This window comes from Vombatus ursinus, unplaced genomic scaffold (genome assembly GCF_900497805.2).
Source record: "Vombatus ursinus unplaced genomic scaffold, bare-nosed wombat genome assembly UNPS02015166.1, whole genome shotgun sequence".
Taxonomy (NCBI): domain Eukaryota; kingdom Metazoa; phylum Chordata; class Mammalia; order Diprotodontia; family Vombatidae; genus Vombatus; species Vombatus ursinus.
Genome location: NW_020954944.1, coordinates 15,703 through 26,390, shown reverse-complemented (window position 1 = coordinate 26,390; position 10,688 = coordinate 15,703). Strand labels below are relative to the sequence as shown.

The window sequence follows — 10,688 nt, the reverse complement described above, 5'->3', positions numbered from 1 at the left end:
TATAATATAATATAATATAATATAATATAATATAATATAATATAATAAATATAATATAATATAATATAATATAATATAATATAATATAATATAATATAATATAATATAATATAATATAATATAATATAATATATATTATAATATCACATATATCACATCACATCAAATCATATCATATCATATCAAATCATTCCTTATCATATCATACCAACATCTTGTCACAAAGATAATAGAGAATGTGGTTTTATCCTATGAAATAATAAATTATGAAACTACTCTTCTCCTAGTGATGGGACAGGATAATTTTATAAATAAGTTTTAATTTTCATTAATTGATGGGTCAAAAGATTATAATGGAATACTAACATAGGATAGAGCGTATAAGATCACCTTATGACAGAAATGTGGTGAAGTAGATATTAAGTTTGCTTTGCAGCTAAATATAGATGGGATAAATAACATTTACAACACATTGCCAAAAACCCTGTGATAGTCATGTAATCTCCTGGTTGTTGGGTCATTGTTTATGATGATCAACTGCAAAGTGATGACCAATGCCCAGAGATGGAATTTTCTTTTACATAGTGCCCTAAATCATCAAAGGTAAAGGTCTAGGATCAATTACAATCTCTACCTCATGTAGTCAATAATTGTATGATATCCAGGGAGACTCCATATATCTACTCACACTCTGTAGTCTGCCTTTCCTTTAGCAGAGAGAAAACATTTTTCCACCTGGATTATGAAGGTGAACTAGGCAAAGAGTTTTGGTGTTTTTAATGTATCTTATTCCAAGAGACATGAAAAGACTCTAAAAAATGCTTCTTATTGTTCAGATGATGTCCAGTTACATAGCATTGACTGAAAGATCACTGTGATCCCATATATTATTAGTGATCAATATCTCTTGACAAAACCAATTTGATTTCTCTGATTGCAGAAAAGTTTTTTGTCACAACTGTAACAATTAGGAACTGCCATTTGATGGCTTTCCTTGAATGATTTTAGGCCATTTCAATTTTATCAAATTCAGCACAAGGTCACAAAATACTCCTATTTACCCCCACAATGCACATAGTGGCACAGTTTTTGAACTGAAATTGTTGGAATCTATATTTTTAACATCAGCTGCACTTGAAGTTCAAAAACAAAAAATGTTACCTGCTTATCTGGAAGGTAAGATCTTCTGTAGCTTGTTCAAATAATCTGTACTATCATCAGAGGTTTTGATTTTCTCTGTCCCCATGAGGTCATGTCCCTGAAGCAATGGAGATGTTTTGTTAATTTTGTATGATCATGTCATGGAAATTGTACAGAAAGTAATAAGTGAAAACGTTCACTAGTCTATGTGATTTCATGAAGCATTTGTTATGTTCTAGGCTTCTATTTGTGGATGATAATCCATAGTTGCATCATGCTGAGGGAAATTACACAGACTTCTGAATGATAACTGTGACCAAGAACAGTTTATTTTAACCACCCAAATATTAAAAGCCAAGTAGATGAAGAACACCAAGTATCCAGAATATACAATAAAGTTGAATGAGTAAGATAGAGAGTTTGCCTTTTTGGTTGCATCTCTAGGACAGATGGGTGCAAATGGACTTAGTGTTCACTACCAAAACTAACCTGCAATAGATGAACAGATTGGATTGGTTTTAGAAAATTACACAAGGCCTTCTAGAAGGAACTAAGTGGTGCAGTGGATGTAGAACTAGGCCTGCAGTTAGGAAGAACTGATTTCTAATCTACTCTCATATACTAGCTCGTTGACTTTAATTTTTTTAGGGATTTGGGGTTAAGTGATTTGCCCAGGGTCACACAGCTAGTAAGTGTCAAGTATTTGGTCTGAAGCCAGATTTGAACTCAGATACTCAGGTCCTCCTGACTTCAGGGCCAGTGTTCTATCAACTATGCCACCTAACTGCCCCAACTCTTTGATTTTGTGGCAAGCAACGTAACATCCTTCTACCAATTTTTCTTTCCAGTGAAATTTGGATAATAAGAGCATTGACATGGCAGGATTTTTGTGAAAATTAAATGAAATGTTTATCAGTTAGCTAAGTGGCCCAGTGAATTTGTTTCTCTGCCTAGAGTCAGAAACAGCTAAGTTCAAAAGTTGTTTCAGATACTTAAGGTCAGTAACCCTTGTTATGTATCTTAAACTTTTCCTTAGTTTCTTTTTATTTCAAAAGGAGATAACAGCACTTCCTAATCAGATGGTTGTGAGGCTCAAATGAGATATTTTTTGTAAAGTTGTTTTCACAGAGACGTTATTGTTTGTATACTAATGACTCCAGTATTTTCTAGAAGACAAATATACAATAAAAAATATATATAAACATATATATGTATATACATACATATACACATTTATAAACTTTTTTATTTTCAGTTCAAACTTCTTTATTTATATTTAGTCCCCTGTTCCCCCACTGAAAAAATAAGCAATATAATGCCCATTATACGTGTGAAATTAGGCAAAATATCTTTCCATATTAGCCATGTTGCAAAAAAAATCATAAAAAAGAGACAAATGAATTGAAAAAGAACATTCTTCAATCTTAACTCAGTTTTCATCAGTTTTCTCTCTGCAGGTGGATAGCTTGTTCATCACAAAACCACTGCAATTGGCATGGATTATTGTATTGATCAAAATGCCTAAGTCTTTCACAGTTTATTGTCATTACCTATATTGCTATTAATGTACAAAATGTTCTCCTGGTACTGCTTGATTCAATTTGCATCAGTTCGTATAAATCTTCCACATGTTTTTCTGGAACCTTCTCTACTATCCTTGGATATGCACATTTTAGATTCTATTAGGCATATTTTTTGACAGTCCTCTGGAATGACATAGTCCCTCCTTGGAAGACATGGAATTCCCTTATTGGACATTGTTTTAGACAAATGGAGTCATAGTGTTATTTTCTTTCAGTGTAAGTGCAGCCATCAATAAATTAAGGCCTTTTATGGAAAATATATTTATGTCTATGTAGAGGTCAGTGAACAATCATGACTTAGTGAGGACAAAAAAAAACATAATAAGTTTAGATGCCAAGAATAATATGTAAAACATTTTGATCGAAGTTTTAATGAAACATAATGGGGGGAGGGCAGAGCCAAGATGGCAGAGTAAAAACAGTGACTTGCTTCAGCTATCCCCCAAACCTTTCCAAATACCTGCAAAAAAATGGTTCTAAACAAATTTTGGAGCAAGAGAACCCACAAAACGACGGAGTGAAACAAATTGGCAGCCCACGACAACCTGGATAGTTGATTGGAAAGGTCTATTTCACAGGACTTGGAGAGGAACACTGTTTAGCATGGGCCACATTTGCAAAGAGAGGGCCTCAGTGAACTGAGGGCAGTTCTCAGGGGATTGAATCAAGGGGAGCTGTGGTGGATTCCAGACTTCTCAACCCACAAAAACCAAAAACATCTTAGAGGGTCAGTAGGAAATGTCTGTCTGACGACAGTGAGAGAAGAGCTTGGTCAGGCCCCAGTCTTGGTGCAACCCCAGGGTGGTGGCTATTTCTGGAGCTCTTGGCCCACAGACAGAGGGACAATCCAGTGGCTGGTCAAAGGGGGATTGCAGGGATCTGTTTGCTGGTGCTGAAGCAGGATTCTCTTATTTTGCCCATGTTTGGACCTGGGACACAGTTCTGGGTGGTGGTTTTGGTGACAAAAGTAGCGCTGGCAATTGAGCTTGTGGTGGTGGCAGAAAGGGAATCCTCCTCACAGTTCCAAGGCAGAAAAGAGTGCTTGTGGTCACTTATAGACCAGAGTATAGGCCAGGAAAGGAATTTCAAAAGCTCACTGAAGAAAATACTTCCTTAAAAATGAGAACGGAGCAAATTCAAGCTAATGATTTCATAAGAAACATGATTGAGAAGATTGGGACAGGGAATAGGTAGGAAAGAAGAGAATAAGGAAATCTTTAATACAATTGAAAAATATACATCAAGTGGGGCAGCTAGGTGGCACAGTGGATAGAGCACCAGCCCTAGAATCAGGAGGACCTGAGTTCAAATCCAACCTCAGACACGTAACACTTAGTAACTGTGTGATTCTGGACAAGTTACTTAACCCCAATGTCTAACAAAAAAACAACAAAAAGCAAAATGAAACAAAAAATATACATCAACATAGAGTAAAACTCATGTAATAGTGGTGATGTGTTGGGGCACAGAGAGACATGAGTCAAATTATTGAGGAAAGTTTTCTTCTATAGAAAGTCTTATTACCCCCTGAAGTGCATGCTATGTTCCAAAATGTCCTTCTAAAGGTGATACTCCCTGATTTTGGTAGCCATCTACAGCTGGCCAGTATGCATACCAAGTTTTAGAGCACATTGTAGACTGTGCGAGTCCACAGCTGCAGAGAGGAAAGAAAACCAGTGGGTGGCCAGGTAATTATATGCAATCTGATATAGGCTCTACATATACATTCATATTAAACATATTTTCACATTTTTCATGTTGTAAAGAAGAATTAGCACCAATGGGAGGAACTATGAGAAAGAAGAAACAAAACAAAACAAAACAAAAAAGAGAGAGTACACAGTATGCTTCAATCAGCAATCAGATGCCATAGTACTTTCTCTGGGTATGGAGAGCATTTTCCATCATGGGTTTTGTTTTTGGAGTTGTCTTAGATCTTGCATTGCTAAGCAGAGTCAAGTCTATGAAAGTTAGTCATTGCACAATATGGCTGTTACTGTGCACAATGTACTCTTTCCTCAGTGTCAGTTCATCTAAGACTTTCCGGGTTTTTCTAAACTCCACTTGCTCATCTTCTCTTATGGCACAATGGTGTCCCATTACATTCATATACCACAAGTTGTTCAGCCATTCCCCAATTGATGGGCATCCCCTCAATTTTTAATTCTTGGCGACCACAAAAAGAGCTGGCATAAATATTTTTGTATATGTTGATCCTTTTCCCTGTTTTATGGTCTCTTTGGGATAAAGACCTAGAAGTGGTATTGTTGGGTCAAAGGGTATGCATAGTTTTATAGCCCTTTAGACATCATTCCTAATTGCTTTCCAGAATGGTTGCATCAGTTCTTAACTCCACCAACAATGCATTAGTGTTCCAATTTTCCCCATCTTCTCCAATATTTATCATTTCCCCATTTTGTCATGTTAACCACTCTGCTAGGTGTGGTATGGTACCTCAGAGTTGTTTTGATTTGCATTTCTCTAATCAATAATGATTTAGAGCATTTTATATGACTATAGAGAGCTTTAATTTCTTCATCAGAAAGCTGCCTGTTCATATCCTTTGACCATTTATCAATTAGGGAATGACTTGTATTCTTATAAATTTGACTCAGTTCTCCTTACACTTTATAAATGAGGCCTTTATCAGAGATGCTAGCTGTAAAAAAAAAAAAAAAAGTTTCCCAGCTTTCTACAATCCTTCTAATCTTAGTTGTATGGGCTTCCTTTGTGCAAAAACCTTTCCATTTAATGTAATGTAATCCAACTCATCCATTTTACATCTCATAATATTTGCTATCTCTTCTTTGGTCATAAATTCTTCCCTTCTCCATATATGTGGCAAACTACTCTATGTTCTCCTAGTTTGCTTATGGTATCAGCCTTTATCTCTAAATCATGTACCCATTTTCACTTTATCTTGGTATAGATTGTAAGATGTTGGTCTATGCCTAGTTTCTGCCTTACTTTTTTTGAGTTCTTCCAGCAGTTTTTGTCAAATAGTGAGTTCTTATCCCAGAAACAGAAGTCTTTGGATTTATCAAACAGTAGATTACTATAGTCATTAATATAGTCATATTCCCCTGATCCATCATTTCTTAGCCAGTAACAGTTAGTTTTGATGATTGTTGCTTTGTAATACAATTTAAGATCTGGTACACCTAGGTCACCTACCCTTGCATTTCTTTTCATTAATTCCCTTGATATTATGGACCTATATAACCCAGTATTCTTTCCATGTTAGCACAAAAATGAAAAAAAAAATAATCGGGAACTGAAGCTGGAGGACAAAATGGAGATTTTCTTTGAGAATGTGAACAATTATTGTAAAGAAGGAATCAACTTGTTCTACTTCACAGAGAAGAGAAGGAGGTATAACGAGAAGTCACAGACAGGAAATTTAGGTTGTAAAAAGGACAAATTCCTTAACAATTAAAAAATATTGAAAAGGAGGTTGGCTACTCTTTTGGAGAGTGTGGCTCTCATCTGTGATCTGTTTTCCTTATTAAAATGTAAGTTGATGTATGGTGGGAACCTTTCATTTTTTCTTTATTTTTCTTTATTTTTATTTTCATTTATATCTGTAAGCCCAGTGACTAGAATAGTACCTGGCACCAAGATTTTCTAAATGTTTGTTAATTTATTTTCCCAGAAAGGGAAACTTAAAATGAAGTTAGGTTAGCTTATTATTATAGTATGCAAAGAAATTGTTTTATAGATATGTTTTGTATTAATTCTCTAATAGGTCCCTTTAATTAAGTGATCCACTAAACTAAGATTTATGTAGGTTGATCCTGAAATAAAACACTAATAACTAACCAAAGATCATCCTCTGAAAGCATATTAAGATATTTTTTTTTCTCTAAAAGGCAAGAGAAGAATGAGGGAAAAGTTGAAAGAAGTCTAATACATATTTACTTGTTCTAATAATGCAATGGAATCATAAACTACATTGAGCCTAAAAGTGAAAGTTCACATGATTTTTTTAAAGAGTCTCCTCAAGGCACCTTTCACTACCTTGTTCCTCAAGCTGTAGATCAAAGGGTTGAGCATGGGGATGACCAGAGTGTAAAACACAGAGGCCATTTTGTCTTTGTCAAAGGAATGTCTAGACTGGGGCTGCAAGTACATGAAGAGAAGTGTCCCATAGAATATAATCAGCCCTGTGAGGTGAGAGCCACAGGTAGAGAAGGCTTTGTGCCTGCCCTCAGAAGAGTTTATCCTGAGGATAGTCATAAGAATGAACATGTAAGAGATAAGGATAATCAAAAGGGAAGAAGTCAAATCAAATGCAGTAAAGGTCATAATTATTAGGTCAATGTCACTTGTGTCAGAGCATATAATGGACAACAGGGGGAGACCATCACAGTAGAAGTGTCTTATAACATTTGATTTACAGAAGGATGACTTAAAAATCTTTATTGTGATCAGTAGGGATACCATGATACTATAGAGGTATGAAATAGCCATCAAGATCCAACATACCTCGTCTCACATGGTGACCATATAGAGGAGGGGCTTACAGATAGCCACGTAGCGGTCATAGGCTATTGCTGAAAGGATAAAAATTTCACTGGAAATAAATGTCACCATGAAAATTAGTTGCATTCCACATCCATTACTAGAAATGACATTTTTCTCTTCCATGAATCCAACTAGCATTTTTGGCCCAATAGCTGTTGAATAGCCAAGATCAACAAATGCCAGATGCTTGAGGAAAAAGTACATGGGTGTTTGAAGATGGGAATCAACACTGGTCAGGATGATCAGTCCCAGGTTTCCCACAACTATGGCCATGTAGTTGAGGAAAAAGACAACAAAGAGGGGGCCCTTCAGCTCAGGATGTTTTGTGATGCCCATAAGAATAAATTCAGTCACCTGGTTCACTGGTGTTTCATTTAGATTGATCATCTCTTCCATCCAAGGAACATAGTCTGAAAAGAAAAGAAAGAAGCCTTCTTTGACTATTGTTTGCAGAGACAACTAGGCAGTTAATGGTTAGAAATGTGTTAAGTAAAGATGAGCAGATGTTGAGGTCAAAGAATTTAAGATTACAATTTCCTACACAGCAAAAGTGAGTATAAACCTTCCAGTGAAAAATGGATATTTAATGAAATAGGGGGCATTTGAGCATTATCAAAAGACCAGAGCTGAAAAAAAAAGAAAATGACTGTCATATTGGAGATTCAAGAGAAGCATAATAAATAAAACAAAAGGGAAATTATAAAGAATTTAATAAAGTTAAATTGTTTACATTCCTACATGGGAAGATGATCCTTGTAACTCATAAGAGCTTTTGCATTATTAGGACAGACAGAAGTATATATAGACTGATGAGAAAGGTGTGAGTTGAATATGGAGGGTTGATATCTAAAAATGTAATATTAAAGCGTTAGGGAGGAATGTACTGGGTGAAAGGGAAAGGGAGAGTAGAATGGGATAAATTCTCTCACATAAAACTGGTAAAAGATTTTTTGGTGGAGGGAAAAGAGGCTGACGTGGGGGGCTGACTGAGCGAACCTTACTATCATCAGAATTATCTTAAAGAGGGAATAACATACACCCTCAATAGGGTATAGAAATCTATCTTACCCTAAAGGAAAGAAGGAGGGGAATGGACTAAGACATGGTCAGGGGTGATAGGATTGTGGGTAGGCTGAGGGAGGCATAGCCAGAAGTAAAACACTTTGGAAGAAGGACAGGGAGAAAGGAGAGAGAGAATAGATTAAACAGGGAGGGGAATGGGATGGAAGGAAATATGATTATCAATAGAAACAGTGATTAAAAAAAGTTTGAAGTCAGTTGGTCTGATAAAGGCCTCATTTCTCACACATGTAGAGAAATTAGTTTAATTTGTTAAAAAAAAAATGAACCATTTCCCGTTTGCTAAGTGATCAAAATATATGAAGCTTTCAGACAAGGTAATTAAAACTATCTAAAGTCATAGTAAAAAAAAATTTTCTTATTTTCTATTTATTTGAGAAATGCAAATGAAAACAATTCTGAGATACTACCTCATTGCTATTATTTAGAGTAATAGTAGAAAAAAGGAAAAATATAACAAATGGTGGTGAGGATATGGGAAAAAGAAAACATTAGTATACTGTTGTGCAGTCAATAGGTGATTCAACCAATCTATAGAACAATTTGAAACTATGCCTAAAGGGTTATAAAACCATGCATATTCTTTAACTCAGCTATAACATTCTAAGTCTTTTATCTCCCAAAAGAGATTAAAAAAAGGAAAAGGACTTATATGTTCAAAATTATTTATAGCAGCTCTTTTCTGATAGCAAAGAATTGCAAAATGACGGGACGCACATCAATTGAGGAATGGCTGCACAAACTGTGGTATTTGATTATGATGGTATACTGTTTTGCTATAAGAAATGATGAGAAGGATGTTCTCTGAAAAACCTAGAAAGACTTAAATGAGCTGATGCAAAATGAAATGTACTGTGTGCAAAATAACAGCAATATTCTGTGATGGTCAGCTGTTAATGACTTCTTAGCAATATAATGATCCAAGACAATTATGAAGAACTTATGATGAAAAATGCTATCCATCCCTGCAGAGAGAGTACTGATGTTGTCTGAATGCAACTTGAAGCATACTTTGTTTTTGCTTTCTTTATTTTTCTTGAGTTATTTTTTGTCCTTTTTTTTTCTATGTTTTCATGAGTATTGTTGAAATGTTTTGCATGACTAACCATTCATAACCTAGATTGATTGCCTTAACAATGAGGGGGAGGTGAAGGAGGAAGAGAGAGAATTTTGAACTAAAAGTTTTACAAACAAATATGAAAAATTGTTTTTATATGTAACGAGGGAAAAATAAAATACTAAATAAATAAAAAAACATGATGGGACAGGACAATATTGTAGATCATTTTTAGTTTTCTCTAGTCAATAGACCAAAAGATTCTAATGGGATGCTGATGTAGTACAGAGTATATAAGATTATCTTGTAGAGGAACTGTGGTGAAGGAGGTAACAAGTTTGCTTTGCAGGTAAGTAGAGATGAGATAAATAACATATCCAACACTTTTCCCAAAAATCCTGTTCTGGTCATGTAATCTCCTGGGTGTTAAGGCATTGTCTACTACTATCAGTTGGAAAGTGATGGCCAATGCCAAGAAATGGAATTTGCTTTTTAGGAGTGCCCCGGACTATTAACAGTAGACATTAAGGTTCTATTGCAGTGTTTATCTCATGTAGTCATTAATTATATGACATTCCGGGAGACCCCACGTAAATACTGACTCTGTAGTCCCCCTTCTCTTTGCCTCATCAGAGAGAAAATATTTTTCCACCTGGGTTATTAAGGTGAACTAGACTAACAAGTTTGGTGTTTTTAATATATGTTATTCGAAGGGACAGCAAAGACTTTTTAAAATGCATCTTGTTGTTCAGATGATGTTCAGTTACATAGCATTGATCTTTAAGAACACTGATCCCATATATTTGAGTGATCAATATCCCTTGACAAATATTATTTGATTTTTTGAATTGCAGAAAAGTTTTTGTGACAACAGTTAGAGTTAGGAACTGTCATTTGATGACCTTCCCAGAAAGATTTTCTGCCATTTCAATGTGATCAAATTCAGGCCAATGCTACAAAATTCTTCTCTTCACCCCCAAAATGGGCATACTTCTTGGCTTTTGAATTGAGATTTTTGGACTCCATATTTTTTATGGCTACTGCCTTGGAAGTTCACAAACACTGAATAATGTTACCTGCTTATCTGGAAAGTAGAATATTCTATAGTTGGTTCATGTAATCTGTATTGCCAGCTACTAGAGTCAGATTTTATGGTTTCTTCTGTCCCCATGAGGCCATGTCCCTGAAGCATTGGAGATGTTTAATTAAATTTTTATGATTGTGTCATGGAAAGTGCCCAGACAATAAGTGACAAAGTTTACTGGTCTAGGTAATGTCATGAAGCATTTATTATGTTCCAGACT

General features: G+C 35.3%; 1 pseudogene; it reads right to left on the bottom strand.

Annotated features, from left to right (window-relative positions):
* Window positions 1-6,695: 6,695 nt before the first annotated feature.
* LOC114031394 lies at window positions 6,696-7,643 on the bottom strand (annotated as a pseudogene).
* Window positions 7,644-10,688: the final 3,045 nt, after the last annotated feature.